The sequence below is a fragment of the Delphinapterus leucas genome, chromosome 14 (genome assembly GCF_059928025.1).
Source record: "Delphinapterus leucas isolate spDelLeu-1000000601 "Yukka" chromosome 14, BTC_Dleu_Yukka2, whole genome shotgun sequence".
Classification (NCBI taxonomy): Eukaryota; Metazoa; Chordata; class Mammalia; order Artiodactyla; family Monodontidae; genus Delphinapterus; species Delphinapterus leucas.
In genome coordinates, this window is record NC_143142.1 from 57937068 (window position 1) to 57957263 (window position 20196).

General features: G+C 37.0%; 1 non-coding gene across 1 annotated transcript; it reads right to left on the reverse strand.

The window, feature by feature from the left end:
• Window positions 1-7715: 7715 nt before the first annotated feature.
• On the reverse strand, window positions 7716-7822 carry LOC115802249 (U6 spliceosomal RNA). The gene has a single exon (XR_004022668.1). It is a non-coding gene; the product is annotated as a U6 spliceosomal RNA (small nuclear RNA).
• Window positions 7823-20196: the final 12374 nt, after the last annotated feature.

A 20196-nucleotide genomic window follows, 5' to 3' on the forward strand; every position in this document is an offset into this window, starting at 1 on the left:
CTTTGAATAAAAGTAGAAAGTGTGGGAATCCTTGTTTTGTTCCTGATCTAAGAGGAAATGCTTTCAAGTTTTCATTGTGGAGTATGATGTTAGCTGTGGGTTTGTCACATACAGCCTTTATTATGATGAGGTATGTTCCCTCTATACCAACTTTCTGGAGAGTTTTTATCATGAATGGATGTTGAATTTTATCAAAAGCTTTTCCTGCATCTATTGAGGTTATCATATGTTTTTACTCTTAAATCTGGTAATGTGATGTATCACACTGATTGATTTGTGGATATTGAAAAATCCTTGCATTCCTGGAGTAAATCCCACTTGATCATAGTGTATGATCTTTTTTTTTTTTTTAAGTATATTTGATTTACAATGTTGTATTAGTTTCTGGTGTACAGCAAAGTGATTCAGATTCTTTTACATTATATTTTGCTACAAAATATTGAATATAGTTTCCTGCACTATACAGTAGGACTTTGTTGTTTATCTCTTTTGTATATAGCAGTTTGTATCTGCTAATGCCAAACTTCTAATTTATCCCTCCTGCCCTCGCTTCCAGTTTGGTTACCATAAGTTTGTTTTCTATGTCTTTGAGTCTGATCCTTTTAATTTTTGTTGAATTTGGCTTGCCAATATTTTGTTGAGGATTTTTGCATCTATGTTCATCAGTGATATTGACCTGTAATTTTCTTTTTTTATGTGATATCTTTGCCTGGTTTTGGTATCAGGGTGATGCTGGTCTCAGAATAAATTTGGAAGCATTCCTTTTTCTATAATTTTTTGGGATAGTTTGAAGAAAGATAGGTATTAACACTTCTCTAAATGTCTGGCAGAATTCAGGCATCTGGTCCTGGACTTTGGTTTGTTGGAAGTTTTACAATTACTGATTCAGTTTCATTACTGGTAATTGGTGTGTTCATGCTTTCTATTTCTTTCTGGTTCAGTTTTGGGAGATTGTACTTTTCTTAGAATTTGTCAATTTTATTATCATACACTTGTTTGCAATAATCTCTTATGGTCCTTTGTATTTCTCTAGTTTCAGTTGTAAATTCTCCTTTTTTATTTCTGATTTTATTGATTTGGGCCCTCCCTCTCATGCTCTCTTTTCTTGATGAGGTTTGTCTTCCTGGCACAGGGCCCCCAGGCTGGGGTGCCCAATATAGGACTCAGTGCCTTCAGTCCATGGAGAGAACCTCTGCCATTGTAATTATTCTCCTGTTTGTGGGTCACCCACCTGAGTTATTTGTCTTGACTATACCATGACTTTAACCCTCCTAGCTGTCTTGGTGTGGTTCCTTCTTTATATCTTTAGTTGTAGAAGATCTTTTCTGGTAGGTTCTTGTCTTTTTCTTCAATAGGTGTTCTGTAAATTGCTGTAATTTTGGTGTTTCCATGAGGGGTTGTGAGCTCAGAGTTTTTCTACTCCATCATCTTACCTCTTCCCTCCAAAATTTACATTTTAAAGACCAAATAATTGTTACCTCATTTAACTGTTTAACTCCATTTGATAGCCTCCCATTTTTCTCAAAATAAAGACCAAACTCATAACTCTCACCTAAGTAGATCTGCATGTTTCTTTTTTCCAAGTCTCCCTTCATGTGTCATCATTTCACAGACCTCTTTTTTTCCTCCCAATCATGCTGGTCACCTTTACTCATGATGCATTCACTTGCCAGAGGGCTGATGCCCATGCTGTTATTGCTGATTGAAATACATTAACATCATCCCTATCCTCTTGGCCTAAATAAATAATGTTCCTCCTTCATATTGCAACCCAATCTTCATGTCTTCAGGGAAGCTCCTGAGCTCCTCAACTAGTTCAATTGCTCCTATTATGGGCAACATTTACACACCACAATTCTCCATTATAGCATTGATTATGGTCCTAGTTTAAACATTATAAATCTAAATATGTTATCACTATCTTTCTTCCTGATTAGACTGTAAGCTCCAAAAGAGCAAGGACAATAGTTATTTTGGTACAATATTATCCCCTTGATTTAGTGCAGTATTTGACACAGAGTAACTTCTCAGAAATTATGTTCTTTGTGTATGAATTGTTTGTTTTTGTGTGTGTGATTACTGAGGAGTTAATAAAAATGCTAATCAGGGTGTGTTGCACACAATAGGAGCTCAAAAATATTAAGTGAAAACAAACCACCCGATTAAAAGATGGGCAGAGGATCTGAATAAGCATTTTCCAGAGAAGGCATACAGATATCCAAGAGATGAAAAGATTCTCAACATCACTAATCCTCAGAGAAATACAAATGATATCACCTCATACCTGTCAGAATGGCATCATCAAAAAGACCACACATAACAAATGTTGGCAAGGATATAGAGAAAAAGGAACTGTAATGTCCTGTTGGTGGGAATGTAATTGATTCAGCTACTATGGAAAAACTATATGGAGGTTCCGAAATATATTAATAATAGAACTAACATATGATGAATCAATTGTACTCCTGGGTATTTTATCTGAATAAAATGAAAACACTAAATAGAAAAGATATATGCTCCTCAATGTTCATAGCAGCATTATTTACAATAGCCAAAATATTAAAACAAGCAACCTAAGTGTCCATCAACAGATGAATGGATAAAGAATATGTGAGATATATATTATGTATTTTATATTATACGTAACTATATAATATAATTATGTGTACAATTCAACCATTAAGAAGAATGATATTTTACCATTTGTGATAACTGGATTGACCTGAAGGGTAGAGGGTATTATGTTTAGTGAAATGTCAAACAGAGAAAGACAAATTCTGTATGTTTTCACTTATATGTGAAATCTAAAGAATAAAACAAAACAGAAACAGATTCACAGATACAGAGAAAAGGTTGGTGGTTGCCAGCGGGTAGAGGGTGAGAGAAGGGGCAAAATGGGTGAGGGGGATTAAGAGGTACAAACTAACAGGTATAAAATAGATAAGTTACAAGGATGTAATGTACAGTACAGGGCATATAACAAATGTTTTATAATAACTTTATATGGAATATAATCTATAAAAATATCAAATCACTATGTCATACACTTGAAACTAATATAATATTGTAATTAAGTATATTTCAATAAAAAATTAAGTGAATAAATATATGAATAATTCAATGCTGAATTATCTGTTAGTGAATTGAGTACTTGTGAATTCATGAGTCATCTGTTATTTCAGCCCAACATTTTTTTTAGCATATCCTCTGAAAGTCACAAATTCTGTGATTCAGACTCAGTATGAACAGAAAACTCTTGAGTTATAGTTGTTTAAGCTTCCCAAACATCATCAGGATAGTGGCATGCTGGTAGTACTTTTATTTTTCTTCACCTTTTCCACACATAAATTCAGATTCTAATTGCTGCAAGTCCAGCACTTCTTACCAGCAATAAATTTAAAACCTTTGGCCGACTTCCCTTAATTGATGTCTCACTCCCTTGTCTAATTAACTTCCCTGGAGGGAGTGACTTCCAATAGCAATGTTTTCAGGGTCCTATTTCTCTAACCTATAAAGGGAGGTAAACCATCCTCATATTTTATATATTTTAAAGAGATACTATGGATCTATTCCAGAAACCATATTTTTATTTTATTTATTAGCTGGTTTTAATTAAACCTCTAGAGAAAGCTGAATGAAGCCCTGATTGCAACAGAGTCAGAAGATTAAATTATTTTGTTATCTTTGTCACATGCGAGGTATATCAGAAAACAAAATTTTTCTTCTTTTGAGATAAGTTTTACTAAAACTGGGAGATATAGTAAAAACTACATATCTATTTTTTTCAGATTCTTTTCCCTTATAGGTTATTACAAGATATTAAGTATACTTCCCAGTAGGACATTGTTGTTTATCTATTTTATATACAGTAGTTTGTATCTGTTAATCCCCCACTTCTAATTTATCCCTACCTCCCTTCTCCTCTGGTAACCATACGTTTATTTTCTATGTCTTTGTGTCTATTTCTGCCTTATATAAGTTTATTTGTGTCATATTTTAGATTCCACGTATAAGTGATATTTGTCTCTCTCTGACTTACTTCAAATAGTATGATAATCTATATGTCCATCCATGTTGCTGCAAATGGCACTATTTCATTCTTTTTTTATAGCTGAGTAGTATTATAGTATGTATATATAACATATCTTCTTTATCCACTCATCTGTTGATGGACAATTAGGTTACTTTTATGTCTTAGCTATTGGAAGTAGTGCTGCTATGAACATTGGGGGGCATGCATCATTTCAAATTATGGTTTGCTCTACATATAGGCCTGGGAGTGAGATTGCAGGATAATATGTTAACTCTAATTTTTGTTTTTTTAAGGAGCATCCATACTCCTTTCCATAGTGGCTGCACAAATTAACATTCACATCAACAGAGTAGAAGGATTCCCTTTTCTCCAAACCCTCTCGAGTATTTATTATTTACAGACATTTTGATGATGGCCATTCTGACCAGTGTAAGGTGATATCTCATTGTAGTTTTGCTTTGCATTTCTTTAATAATTAGTGATGTTGAGCATCTTTTCATGTGTGTGTTGGCCATCTGTATGTCTTCTTTGGAGAAATGTGATCTTCTACCTATTTTTTGATTGGGTGTTTGCTTTGCTGATATTGAGCTGTTTATGTATTGTGGAAATTAATCCCTTGTGGATGACATTGTATGCAAATATTTTCTTCCATTATGTGGGTTGTCTTTTTGTTTTGTTTATAGTTAAGCTTTTAAGTTTCATTAGGTCCCATTTGTTTATTTTTGTTTTTATTTCCATTATTCTAAGATATGGATCCAAAAAAATATTGGTGAGATTTATGTCAAAGAGTGTTCTGCCTCTGTTTTCATCCAGGAGTTTTATAGTATCCAGTCTTACATTTAGGTTTTTAATACATTTGGGGTTTATTTTTTATATGATGTTAGAGAATGTTCTAATTTCATTTTTTTTACATGTATCTGTCCAGTCTTCCCGTACTATTTATTGTAGAGACAGTCTTTATCTCCATAGTATACTCTGACCTCCTTTGTCATAGATTAATTGACCATATTGACCATAGGTGAGTTGGTTTATTTCAGGGCTTTCTATTCTGTTCCAATCATTTATATGTCTCTGTTTATTCCAGTACCATACAGTTTTGATGACTGTAGCTTTGTGATATAGTCTGAAGTCAGGGAGCCTGATTCCTCCAGATGCATTCTTTTCTCTCAAGATTGCTTTGGCTATTCAAAGTCTTTTGTAGTTCGATACAAATTTTTAAATCTTTTCTTTTAGTTCTGTTTAAAATGCCATTGGTAATTTGATAGGAATTGCATTGAATCTGTAGATTGCATTGGGTAGTGTAGTTATTTTAAAAATATTGATCCTTCCAATCCAAGAACACTGTGTATCTTTCTATCTGTTTGTGTCGTCTTCAATTTCTTTCAACAATGTCTTATAGTTTTTGGAGTACAGGTCTCTGGCCTCCTTAGGTAGGTTTATTTCTAGGTATTTTATTTTATTTTTGATGGAAAATGGGACCTTTTCCTTAATTTTTCTCTCTTTTCTTTAGCTGTTAGTGTATAGAAATGCAACAGATTTCTATATTAATTTTAAATCCTGCAACTTTACCAAATTCATTGATGATCTCTAGTAGCTTTCTTGTAGCATTGTTAAGATTTTCTATGTATGTTGCCATGTCATCTGCCAACAGTGACAGTTTTACTTCTTTTCCAACTTAGATTCATTTTATTTCTTTTCTTTCTCTGATTGCTGTGGCTAGGACTTCCAACACTGTGTTGAATAAAAGTGGCCAGACTGGGCATCCTTGTCTTCTTCCTGATCTTAGAGGTGATGTTTTCAGCTTTTACCACTGAGTATGATGTTAGCTGAGGGTTTGTCATATATAGCCTTTATTATGTTGAGGTATGTTCCCTCTATGCCTACTTTCTGGACAGTTTCTATCATAAATCGGTGTTGAATTTTGTCAAAACACTTTTGTGTATCTATTGAAATCATCATATGGTTTTTATTCTTCAATTTGTTAATGTGGTGTATCACACTGATTGATTTGCGGATATTGAAAATTTCTTGCATCTGTGGCATAAATTCCACTTGATCATGGTGTATGATCCCTTTAATGTGTTTTTGGAGCTGGTTTGCTAGTATTTTGTTGAGGATTTTTGCATCTATATTCATCAGTGATATTGGCCTGTAGTTTTCTTTTTCTGCGACATCTTTGTCTGGTTTGTTATCAGGGTGATGGTGTCCTCATAGAATGAGTTCAGAAGTGTTCCTTTCTCTGCAATATTTTAGAATAGTTTCAGATGGATAGATGTTAACTCTTCTTTAAATATTTGGTAGAATTCACTTGTGAAGTCATCTGTCTTGGACTTTTGTTTTTGGGAGTTTTATATTACTGTTTTTGATTCAATTCAGTACTGATAATTGGTGTGTTCATATTTTCTATTTCTTCCTGGTTCAGTTTGGGAGATTGTACCTTTCTAAGAATTTGTTCATTTACTCTAGGTTGTCCATTCTATTGGTGTATAATTGTTAATAATAGTTTCTTACAATCTTTTTTATTTCTGTGGCCAGTTGTAACTTCTTTTACAGTTTTGATTTTATTGATTTGGACCCTCTTTTGGTGAATCTGGCTAAAGGTTTATCAATTTTTTGTGTTACTGTCAATTTCTCCTTTTATGTTTGTTAATATTTGCCTTATACACTGAAGTGCTTCTATGTTGAGTGCATGTATATTTACAATTATTATATCTTCTTCTTGAATTGATCCCTTGATCATTATGAAGTGTCATTCTTTGTCTCATAAAAGTCTTTATTTTAAAGTTTATTTTATTTGATATAAATACTGCGACTCCAGCTTTCTTTTTATCTCCATTTGCATAGAATACCATTTTTCCATCCCCTCACTTTCAGTCTGTATTTGTCTTTAGATCTGAAGTGTGTCTCTTGTAGACAGCATATATACTGGTCTTGTTTATGTACCCATTCAGGAAGTCTTTGTCTTTTAGTTGGAGTATTTAATTTGTTTACATTTAAAGTAATTATCTATATGTGTATTCTTATTTACACTTTGTTAATTGTTTTGGATTTGTTTTTGTCAGTCTTTATTTTCTGTTTCTTCTTTTTTTCTCTTCTCTTGTGGTTTGATGACTATCTTTATGTCTTTATATCTATTATAGATTTTTGTTTTTCAGTTACTGTGAGGCTTTGGTATAGCAGTCTATATATATATATACACACACATGAATGCTTTAGTTTTCTGATCTCTTAATTTCAAAAGCATTTTAAATCTCCTGCACTTGTCCTCTCCTCCTGTCATGATTCCTGGTTTTGATATCATATTTTACATGTAATTATTTTGCATACCCCTTAAGTGCTTATTGTGTATACAGATAATTTTACTACTTTTGTCTTTTAACTTCCCTACTAGTTTGTGTGTGGATGATTTCTTACCTTTACTATAGGTTTGCCTTTACCATTGAGATTTTCCATTTTGTAATTTTCTTATTTCTAGATGTGGCCTTTTCTTTTCTACCTAAATAAGTTCTTTTAGCATTTGTTGTAAAGCTGGTTTGGTGGTGCTGAATTCTCTCAGCTTTTGCTTGTCTACAAAGCTTTCAATTTCTCCATGCAATATGGATGAGAGTCTTCCTGAATATTCTTGGTTGTAGGTTTTTCCCTTTCATGACTTTAAATGCATTTTGCCACTCCCTTCTGGCCTAAAAATGTGTAATGCTTCACAAATTCACATGTCATTCTTGTGCAAGGTCCATGCTTATCTTCTCTGTATTGTTCCAATTTTACTATATGTGCTGCTGAAGTGAGCACTGATGTGATTTCTTTTTTATAATATTTAATTTTTCACACCAATAGTTTGAAGAGTGACAGTTATACTGATATATTTATGTGTGTGTGCATGTGTGTGTGTGTTAGAGACAGAGCTGGACTGAAGCAAAAAGTGGAATGAAGTAGATGATAGTCTGTTGGTGTGAGTTTTGTGTTGCATTATTACCTCCTACCCTGCTTTTGTGACCAGCATCACTTTACTCCCCTTAATAATCCTTTTACCTTGGGGACCCTGATTCCTTTGTTATATCCTGTATGTCCAGAGTTCCCAGTAGGCTACTTAGACCTGAAAATGATGAATGGTCTAGGTACTCTTTTTTTTACTGATAAAAATTCACATATTCTTTGTCCTTTCCACCACAGTCCCTTCTGCTCTACTTTTACAACTGGCAACAAGATTATATAACAAATATATTTATGCTCTTGGCATTTTAATAGAAGACTAAATTTTGTACTTTCTAACATTTGTATTTAATAGTATATGGATGGCTTGAAAGAACAACTTCACTTTTGCCATCTAAACCCAAATAGTAACTCTAATTGGGAAACCTTAGGCCAAGTGGAAGTGTTCAAATGTAACCTTACAGTAGATGATTTAGGCCAGGTAGATGTTAGAACATTCTCTAGTAACATGTAAACAACCAAACTAGAAGAACTACAACTTTAATTTATATAAATATAGTTCAAGAGGCTTAGTCTTAGTTGGTGCATGTGTAACAGGGATCATTATGTTTTAAAATATGTTTAGGTATATTCTCCTATCTTGAAATTTTTCTTGACCCATGGCTTTTTACCCTTTTTTAAAAAATATGTACCAACTTTATTGAGATGGGGTTTTCATATATTTTACAATATTATATAAAGTTACAGGTGTACATCATAATGATTTACAATTTTTAAAGTTTATACTCCATTTATAGTTATTATAAAATATTGGTCATACTACCTGTGATATAAAATATATCCATATAGCTTATTTGTTTCATACATAGTAGCTGTACCTGTTAACCCCCCACTATCAACTAGCCCCTCCCCCTTCCCTCTCCCTACTGGTAACCACTAGTTTGTACTCTGTACCTATCAGTCTGTTTCTTTTTGTTACATTCACTAGTTTTTTTTAGATTCCACATATAGGTGATGTTATACAGTATTTGCCTTTTTCTGACTTATTTCAGTTAGCATAGTACCCTCCAAATCTATCCATATTGTAACAAATGGCAAAGTTTTATTCTTTTTTATGGCTAAATAGTAATGCATTGTATATGTATACCATATCTTCATTATCCATTCATCTGTTGACAGACACTTAGGTTGCTCCCATATCTTGGCAATTCTAAACAATGCTGCTATGAACATTGGGGTGCATGCATCTTTTCAAATTTATGTTCTTGTTTTTATTTTGAATGTACACCAGGATGGAATTGCTGAGTCATACGGTATCTGTATTCCTATTTTTTGAGAAACTGTCATAATGTTTTCCACAGTAGCTCCACCAATTTATAATCCCACCAACATTGTATGTGTTCCCTTTTCTCTACATTCTAGCCAACATTTATTATTTGTGGTCTTTTTGATGATAAACATTCTGACAGGTGTGAGATGATACATCATTGTGGTTTTAATTTGCATTTCTCTGATGAATGATGATTAATGATGAACATCTTTGCATGTGTGTTTGGCCATCTGCATGTCTTCTTTGGAAAAATGTCTATTCAATGTGTATCACTCACTGAACAGAAGCCCCCTAAAATAAGAAACTCATTTCTCATCTTTGACAATCAAATTCTGTTTTCTTATTTACTTTAGGTGCCAGCATGTTGTTGAAGGGTTACTTAGAGAAAGAATAAGTAAGTAGCCTACTCCCCTTCCACCAGATGGCTTGTGGAAGAGAGACAGTAACAAAGCATATGGGTCACAGAGTAGCATCCTCTTCCTAATCCTCCACTCTATGCCTTCCAAGCCAACTAATGGGAGGTTGCTTACAAACAATCACAAGGAAGTTTGAAAACACTGGGGTTAGTGACCGAATTTCCCACAGTTATGAACACACTTACTGTTTACATTATATCTCCATTCTGATTGGTCTTTGTTTATATTTCACTTTTAAGGAATGCTAGGAGTAAACTGGACTCTCTGGGGCAGCCCCACATGAGCTAGACAGAGGTGGTGGCAGAGGGCTGCAACAGCTTTATTGAAACAATGCTCAGGAGTCCCCATGGCCTACGTGTGACATGCAAATAATACCAAAGAGAGTCAAAAGTACTGGTAGAAATGGACTGGAAGCGACCTGGTGTAACAATAAAGAGACTGTGTTGAGAAGGACCTTGAGACCCAAAGGCAAAGGGACCAGTTCATGTATTCCAGTAGAAAGTGCCTATTTATCATGGGCCCACTTGCCTGTCTTTGACATTCCTCTGAGTAAACCAGTCTAGTAAACAGAATCAAATGGTTACCAAGGGCTGGGGGGAGGGAGAAATGGGGAATTACTAATCAAAGTGCACAAAGTTTCAAGCAAGAAGCTCTAGAGATCTGATGTACAGCATTGTACTTATAGTTAGCAATAATATATTGTACACTTAAAAATTTGTCAATAGGATAGATCTCATGTTAAGTGTTCTGATGACAATTGAATAAATTTAAAAAAAAAAAAGAATCAGACCCGACCCTTGGTTAAAAATATCAAAAACGATACAGAGGATACTGTAGGACTTAGAAGATGAGAGGAGGAAATTCTACTGCCATGAGGTTGCATAAGCCACACCTTTCCCCCACACTCAGGGGAAATTTTGGAAAGGACAGTGAACAGGGCAGAACTTTGAATGAAAACTGGCCTAAGTACCCCAAGCAGAAGTTGTGTTTTTTAAATATGTTTCTTAAATTATTGCCTTATCTTAGCACTGAATTACTGGATTAAACCAAAATTCAGTTCCTCCTCACCCCAGCTACCCATCAGTCAAGGACGCATAGGAAAGAATAGACAAGTTGTAGAGAAATAAAACAGCTGTGAATAATGCTTGGCTCTAGCTGTCCATGTTTTTTTCTTATTGGCATTTTCTACACAAGTTCCAAGGCTCATTATAAACTGTCATTTGTGTACAATCTGGCAAATTATTTTATTATGGGGACCCACAAGACCAGTTAATTAAAAATACATAAAATAGATGATATATTTCTAGAGAGCAGAAAATGTATTTGGAATTGCATAGTGCCTCTCCAACACACACACATGTATGCACACACACCCAGTGGTATCTAGAAAAGTGCTTGCACATAGCACGCATTTTGTCACTATTTGGTAAATTGTCTTGGGTGACTACATATTTGTTTACAATGCACATGGATGCTTATTGTTTCATAGTTTCTTGACACTCCCTTGGCTATGTGGGTAGGTACACATTGTGCTTTTCTTCAAGCTTTGAGATTGATTGAGGTATCCTAGGTCTGGTTAGAAGTTTTCAGGGATAGTGATCAGGTATGAGATTTTGGAATTTAGGTCATATCAAAGAAAGTGAGTCAATAGTCTTTGGGCAAAAATAACTAGGTTTTATTCTTCTAGAACATTTACTTCTTTTTAGCAGACTGGCTTAAAAGAATACTTAAAGTCTGCCTCTCTCTGCTGGTGATAATTATTTCAAATTCATGCAGTTTCACTGAGTGATCATTTACAGACCTCCTTCCTTCCACAGGATGAAATGGTTGGACTTGATAACTATTCCACAATCTAAACCTCTCTAAGAATTTCTAAATCATGTAAATTATTTATCAGGACTCGAAAAGTATAAAGAGAAGGAACAAGAGAGAAATGAGATACAAAACTTTAGAGCCAAAGGCAAGGAAGCTGACAGTAAAATAAAATTTACAAAGACTTTTAGTTGTTTAAAGAAAGGTGTCAAACACTACTATTATTCATAGATAGGGCAGTCATCAGGTTTTCAAAGATGTAGGTCTGTCATATGAAACTAGGTGCCAACTACTCTGTTTCTTAGATTTCATCTTCTAGCAAACAGAACAATCTAATGGACTGCAGTATTCACAGAGTCTTCCCAAACTTGGAAGAGTTCCAGGGGTCAGGGTAGCTGAGGGAGAAAAGTAATGTACTAATCCGTTTCATCAGGATAAAAGCAGAGTATTAAACATTTAGAGCAAAGGAAACGAGGAAGTAAAGACCAGCTCTATGGCTATAAGAATCTTGTTATTTTTATATCATCTCCACATTTTTAAAAAATATTTTGGTTTTTCTCCTTACTTATGAATACCTTAGAATGAAAAGATATAGTGGATTTGATTTTAGAGGTAATATGGGACAGGGAAAACTCAGTAGATTGTGCCCTACTCCATAGAAGATGAGGGTTGAGAAAAATCCAAAGGGACAGAGTAGAGGCAGTTAACAAGTGAATAAATGCAAGCTGATTGCCTTGATCCCAGAGCTTAGGAATAAGAACAGTGAAGTCCATGTGGGTTTGAGAAAGGCCTTGGCCCCAAGCAATAAAAGGATCCATAAGTACAATATTCTGAAAGGCTAAGATTTTAGTCCAGTGGTTGAAAAATGACAATCTCTATTCATTCTTGCTGTAGCTATATTACGATATAAAATGTATCTTCTTATCTACAAATTTATAATCCCATTTTTCTTCCACAAGTGAGTCTTCTAGGTAGTGTTAAACTACCTTGATTCATTCCTGCATTCTCAGAGATTATCCAGTGCCAGAAGCATTGTGAATAAAATAATAAGTGCTTGCATGTTTAATGATAACTCTGGCCTTAGTCCTTCCTTTTCTCTAATTTATGATGAAAACTGTCCCCAACCCATGAAGATTAGTTGTATGGATTCCACCTCATGTTTAGCTGTCTGTTCTTTTTTTTTTTTTAAACATCTTTATTGGGGTATAATTGCTTTACAATGGTGTGTTAGTTTCTGCTTTATAACAAAGTGAATCAGTTATACATATACATATGTTCCCATATGTCTTCCCTCTTGCGTCTCCCTCCCTCCCACTCTCCCTATCCCACCCCTCCAGGCTGTCACAAAGCACCGAGCTAATATCCCTGTGCCTTGCGGCTGCTTCCCCCTAACTATCTACCTTACTACGTTTGTTAGTGTGTATATGTCCATGACTCTCTCTCGCCCTGTCAAAGCTCACCCCTCCCCCTCCCCATATCCTCAAGTCCGTTCTCCAGTAGGTCTGCGTCTTTATTCCTGTCTTACCCCTAGGTTCTTGACATTTTTTGTCCCCTTAAATTCCATATATATGTGTTAGCATACGGTATTTGTCTTTTTCTTTCTGACTTACTTCACTCTGTATGACAGACTCTAGGTCTATCCATCTCATTACAAATAGCTCAATTTCATTTCTTTTTAAGGCTGAGTAATATTCCATTGTATATATGTGCCACATTTTCTTTATCCATTCATCCGATGATGGGCGCTTAGGTTGTTTCCATCTCCGGGCTATTGTAAATAGAGCTGCAATGAACATTTTGGTACATGACTCTTTTTGAATTTTGGTTTTCTCAGGGTATATGCCCAGTAGTGGGATTGCTGGGTCATATGGTAATTCTATTTGTAGTTTTTTAAGGAACCTCCATACTGTTCTCCATAGTGGCTGAACCAATTCACATTCCCACCAGCAGTGCAAGAGTGTTCCCTTTTCTCCACACCCTCTCCAGCATTTATTGTTTCTAGATTTTTTGATGATGGCCATTCTGACTGGTGTGAGATGATATCTCATTGTAGTTTTGATTTGCATTTCTCTAATGATTAATGATGTTCAGCATTCTTTCATGTGTTTGTTGGCATTCTGTATATCTTCGTTGGAGAAATGTCTATTTAGGTCTTCTGCCCATTTTTGGATTGGGTTGTTTTTTTTTTGTTATTGAGCTGCATGAGCTGCTTGTAAATTTTGGAGATTAATCCTTTGTCATTTGCTTCATTTGCAAATATTTTCTCCCATTCTGAGGGTTGTCTTTTGGTATTGATTATGGTTTCCTTTGCTGTGCAAAAGCTTTGAAGTTTCATTAGGTCCCATTTGTTTATTTTTGTTTTTATTTCCATTACTCTAGGAGGTGGGTCAGAAAGGATCTTGCTGTGATTGATGTCATAGAGTGTTCTGCCTATGTTTTCCTCTAAGAGTTTTATAGTTTCTGGCCTTACATTTAGGTCTTTAATCCATTTTGAGTTTATTTTTGTGTATGGTGTTAGGGAGTGATCTAATCTCATACTTTTACATGTACCTGTCCAGTTTTCCCAGCACCATTTATTGAAGAGGCTGTCCTTTCTCCACTGTACATTCCTGCCACCTTTATCAAAGATAAGGTGTCCATATGTGCGTGGGTTTATCTCTGGGCTTTCTATCCTGTTCCATTGATCTATCTTTCTGTTTTTGTGCCAGTACCATACTGTCTTGATTACTGTAGCTTTGTAGTATAGTCTGAAGTCAGGGAGCCTGATTCCTCCAGCTCCTTTTCTTGTTCTCAAGATTGCTTTGGCTATTCGGGGTCTTTTGTGTTTCCATACAAATTGCGAAATTTTTTGTTCTAGTTCTGTGAAAAATGCCAGTGGTAGTTTGATAGGGATTGCATTGAATCTGTAGATTGCTTTGGGTAGTAGAGTCATTTTCACAATGTTGATTCTTCCCATCCAAGAACATGGTATATCTCTCCATCTATTTGTATCATCTTTAATTTCTTTCATCAGTGTCTTATAATTTTCTGCATACAGGTCTTTCGTCTCCTTAGGTAGGTTTATTCCTAGATATTTTATTCTTTTTGTTGCAATGGTAAATGGGAGTGTTTTCTTGATTTCACTTTCAGATTTTTCATCATTAGTATATAGGAATGCCAGAGATTTCTGTGCATTAACTTTGTATCCTGCTACTTTACCAAATTCATTGATTAGCTCTAGTAGTTTTCTGGTAGTATCTTTAGGATTCTCTATGTATAGTATCATGTCATCTGCAAACAGTGACAGCTTTACTTCTTCTTTTCCAATTTGGATTCCTTTTATTTCCTTTTCTTCTCTGATTGCTGTGGCTAAAACTTCCAAAACTATGTTGAATAAGAGTGGTGAGAGTGGGCAACCTTGTCTTGTTCCTGATCTTAGTGGAAATGCTTTCAGTTTTTCACCATTGAGGATGATGTTGGCTGTGGGCTTGTCATATATGGCCTTTATTATGTTGAGGAAAGTTCCCTCTATGCCTATTTTCTGCAGGGTTTTTATCATAAATGGGTGTTGAATTTTGTCGAAAGCTTTCTCTGCATCTATTGAGATGATCATATGGTTTTTCTCCTTCAATTTGTTAATATGGTTTATCACATTGATAGATTTGCGTATATTGAAGAATCCTTGCATTCCTGGAATAAACCCCACTTGATCATGGTGTATGATCCTTTTAATGTGCTGTTGGATTCTGTTTGCTAGTATTTTGTTGAGGATTTTTGCATCTATGTTCATCAGTGATATTGGCCTGTAGTTTTCTTTCTTTGTGACATCCTTGTCTGGTTTTGGTATCAAGGTGATGGTGGCCTCATAGAATGAATTTGGGAGTGTTCCTCCCTCTGCTATATTTTGGAAGAGTTTGAGAAGGATAGGTGTTAGCTCTTCTCTAAACGTTTGATAGAATTCACCTGTGAAGCCATCTGGTCCTGGGCTTTTGTTTGTTGGAAGATTTTTAATCACAGTTTCAATTTCAGTGCTTGTGATTGGTCTGTTCATATTTTCTATTTCTTCCTGATTCAGTCTTGGCAGTTTGTGCATTTCTAAGAATTTGTCCATTTCTTCCAGATTGTCCATTTTATTGGCATAGAGTTGCTTGTAGTAATCTCTCATGATTTTTTTTTATTTCTGCAGTGTCAGTTGTTACTTCTCCTTTTTTATTTCTAATTCTATTGATTTGAGTCTTCTCCCTTTTGTTCTTGATGAGTCTGGCTAGTGGTTTATCTATTTTGTTTATCTTCTCAAAGAACCAGCTTTTAGTTTTATTGATCTTTGCTATCCTTTCCTTCATTTCTTTTTCATTTATTTCTGATCTGATTTTTATGATTTCTTTCCTTCTGCTAGCTTTGGGGTTTTTTTGTTCTTCTTTCTCTAATTGCTTGAGGTGCAAGGTTAGGTTGTTTATTCGAGATGTTTCCTGCTTCTTAAGGTGGGCTTGTATTGCTATAAACTTCCCCCTTAGAACTGCTTTTGCTGCATCCCATAGGTTTTGGGTCATCGTGTCTCCATTGTCATTTGTTTCTAGGTATTTTTTTATTTCCTCTTTGATTTCTTCAGTGATCACTTCATTATTAAGTAGTGTATTGTTTAGCCTCCATGTGTTTGTATTTTTTACAGATCTTTTCCTGTAATTGATATCTAGTCTCATGGCGTTGTAGTCAGAAAAGATACTTGATACAATTTCAATTTTCTTAAATTTACCAAGGCTTGATTTGTGACCCAAGATATGATCTATCCTGGAGAATGTTCCATGAGCACTTGAGAAAAATGTGTATTCTGTTGTTTTTGGATGGAGTGTCCTATAAATATCAATTAAGTCCATCTTGTTTAATGTATCATTTAAAGCTTGTGTTTCCTTATTTATTTTCATTTTGGATGATCTGTACATGGGTGAAAGTGGGGTGTTAAAGTCCCCTACTATGAATGTGTTACTGTCGATCTCCCCTTTTATGGCTGTTAGTATTTGCCTTATGTATTGAGGTGCTCCTATGTTGGGTGCATAAATATTTACAATTGTTATATCTTCTTCTTGGATCGATCCCTTGATCATTATGTAGTGTCCTTCTTTGTCTCTTGTAATAGTCCTTATTTTAAAGTCTATTTTGTCTGACATGAGAATTGCTACTCCAGCTTTCTTTTGGTTTCCATTTGCATGGAATATCTTTTTCCATCCCTTTATTTTCAGTCTGTATGTGTCTCTAGGTCTGAAGTGGGTCTCTTGTAGACAGCATATATAAGGGTCTTGTTTTTGTATCCGTTCAGCCAATCTGTGTCTTTTGTTGGGAGCATTTAGTCCATTTACATTTAAGGTAATTATCGATATGTATGTTCCTATTCCCATTTTGTATATTGTTTTGGGTTCGTTATTATAGGTCTTTTCCTTCTCTTGTGTTCCTTGTCTAGAGAAGTTCCTTTAGCATTTGTTGTAAAGCTGGTTTGGTGGTGCTGAACTCTCTCAGCTTTTGCTTGTCTGTAAAGGTTTTAATTTCTCCATCAAATCTGAATGAGATCCTTGCTGGGTACAGTAGTCTTTGTTGCAGGTTTTTCTCCTTCATCACTTTCAGTATGTCCTGCCACTCCCTTCTGGCTTGTACGGTTTCTGCTGAGAGAACAGCTGTTAACCTTATGGGGATTCCCTTGTGTGTTATTTGTTGTTTTTCCCTTGCTGCTTTTAATATGCTTTCTTTGTATTTAATTTTTGACACTTTGATTAATATGAGTCTTGGCATATTTCTCCTTGTATTTATCCTGTATGGAACTCTCTGTGCTTCCTGGACTTGATTAACTATTTCCTTTCCCATATTAGGGAAGTTTTCAACTATAATCTCTTCAAATATTTTCTCAGTCCCTTTCTTTTTCTCTTCTTCTTCTGGAACCCCTATAATTCGAATGTTGGTGCATTTAATGTTGTCCCAAAGGTCTCTGAGACTGTCCTCAGTTCTTTTCTTTCTTTTTTCTTTATTCTGCTCTGCAGTAATTATTTCCACTATTTTATCTTCCAGGTCACTTATCCGTTCTTCTGCCTCAGTTATTCTGTTATTGATGCCATCTAGAGTATTTTTAATTTCATTTATTGCGTTGTTCATCGTTGCTTGTTTCATCTTTATTTCTTCTAGGTCCTTGTTAACTGTTTCTTGCATTTTGTCCATTCTACTTCCAAGATTTCGGATCATCCTTACTATCATTATTCTGAATTCTTTTTCAGGTAGACTGCCTATTTCCTCTTCATTTGTTAGGTCTGGTGCATTTTTATCTTGCTCCTTCATCTGCTGTGTGTTTTTCTGTCTTCTCATTTTGCTTATCTTACTGTGTTTGGGGTCTCCTTTTTGCAGGCTGCACGTTCATTGTTCCCGTTGTTTTTGATGTCTGTCTCCAGTGGCTAAGGTTGTTTCAGTGGGTTGTGTAGGCTTCCTGGTGGAGGGGACTAGTGCCTGTGTTGTGGTGGATGAGGCTGGATCTTGTCTCTTTAGTGGGCAGGTTCACGTCTGGTGGTGTGTTTTGGGGTGTCTGTGGCCTTATTATGATTTTAGGCAGCCTCTCTGCTAATGGGTGGTGTTGTGTTCCTGTTTTGCTAGTTGTTTGGCATAGGTTGTCTAGCACTGTGGATTGCTGGTCGTTGAGTGAAGCTGGGTGCTGGTGTTAAGATGGAGGTCACTGGGAGATTTCCGCCATTTAATATTATGTGGAGCTGGGAGGTCTCTTGTTGACCAGTGTCCTGAAGTTGGCTCTCCTACCTCAGAGGCAGAGCCCTGACTCTTGGCTGGAGCAGCAAGAGCCTTTCATCCACACGGCTCAGAATAAAAGGGAGAAAAAGTAGAGAGAATTAGTAGAAGTATGAGGAAAGAAAGAAGGAAAGGAGGAAAGGAAGGAAGGAAGAAAGAAACAAAGAAGGAAAGACAGGAGGGAGGGAGGGAGGGAGGAAGGAAGGAAGGAAGGAAGGAGGGAAAGAAGGAAAAAAGACAGAAAGAAAGAAGATACAGTAAAAATAAAATAAAGTATAATATAGTTATTGAATTAAAAAATATTTAGAAAAAAAAAAAGAGGGACGGATAGAACCTTAGGACAAATGTTGGAAGCAAAGCTATACAGAGAAAATCTTACACAGAAGCATACACATACACCTTCACAAAAAGAGGTAAAGGGGGAAAAATCATAAATCTTGCTCTCAGAGACCACCTCCTCAATTTGGGGTGATTAGTTGTCTAAAGGAGGGAAGGAAGGAAAGAAAGAAAGAAAGAACGAAGGTAAAGTATAATAAAGTTATTACAAATAAAATTAATTATTGAGAAAAAAAAATTTTTTAAAAAACCATGGACGGATAGAGCCCTAGGACAAATGGTGGAAGCAAGAGTATACAGACAAGATCTCACACAGAAGCATACACGTACACATTCACAAAAAGAGGAAAAGGGAAAAAAATCATAGATCTCGCTCCTAAATTCCACCTCTTCAATTTGGGATCATTCCTTGTCTATTCAGGTATTCCATAGATGCAGGGTATATCAAGTTGATTGTGGAGCTTTAATCCGCTGCTTCTGAGGCTGCTGGGAGAGATTTCCCTTTCTCTTCTTTGTTCTCACAGCTCACAGGAGCTCAGCTTTGGATTTGGCCCTGCCTCTGCGTGTAGGTCGCTGGAGGGCGTCTGTTTTTTGCTCAGACAGGACAGGGTTAAAGGAGCCGCTGATTCGGGGACTCTGGCTCACTCAGGCCGGGGGTGGGGGGCGGAAGGAGGGGCACTGCGTGCGGGGCGGGCCTGCGGCGTCAGAGGCGGCGTGACGTTGCGGCAGAGGCCGGCGTGACGTTGCACCGGCCTGAGGTCCGCCGTGCGTTCTCCCGGGGAAGTTGTCCCTGGTTCCCGGGAACCTGGCAGTGGCGGGCTGCACAGGCTCCGCGGAAGAGGGGTGTGGAGAGTGACCTGTGCTCGCACACAGGCCCCTTGGTGGTGGCAGCAGCAGCCCCAGCGTCTCCCGCCCGTCTCTGGGGTCCGCGCTTTCAGCCGCGGCTCGCGCCCTTCTCTGGGTCCGCGCTTTCAGCCGCGGCTCGCACCCGTCTCTGGGGTTCGCGCTTTTAGCCGCGGCTCGCGCCCGTCTCTGGGGTTCGCGCTTTTAGCCGCGGCTCGCGCCCGTCTCTGGAGTTCCTTTAAGCAGCGCTCTTAAACCCCTCTCCTCGCGCACCAGGAAACAAAGAGGGAAGAAAAAGTCTCTTGCCTTTTCGGCAGGTGCAGGCTTTTCCCCGAACTCCCTCCCGGCTAGTCGTGGTGCACTAACCCCTTCAGGCTATGTTCAAGCCGCCAACCCCAGTCCTCTCCCTGCGCTCAGTCCAAAACCGAAACCCGAGCCCCAGCTCGCAGCCCCGCCCGCCCCGGCGGGTGAGCAGACAAGCTTCTCGGGCTGGTGAGTGCCGGTCGGCAGGTCGGCACCGATCCTCTGTGCGGGAATCTCCCCGCCTTGCCCTCCGCACCCGTCGCTGTGCACTACTCCGCGGTACCGAAGCTCCCCCCTCCGGCTCCCGCAGTCTCCGCCCGCGGAGGGGCTTCCTAGTGTGTGGAAACTTTTCCTCCTTCACAGCTCCCTCCCACTGGTGCAGGTTCCGTCCTTATTCTTTTGTCTCTGTTTTTTCTTTTTTTCTTTTGCCCTACCCAGGT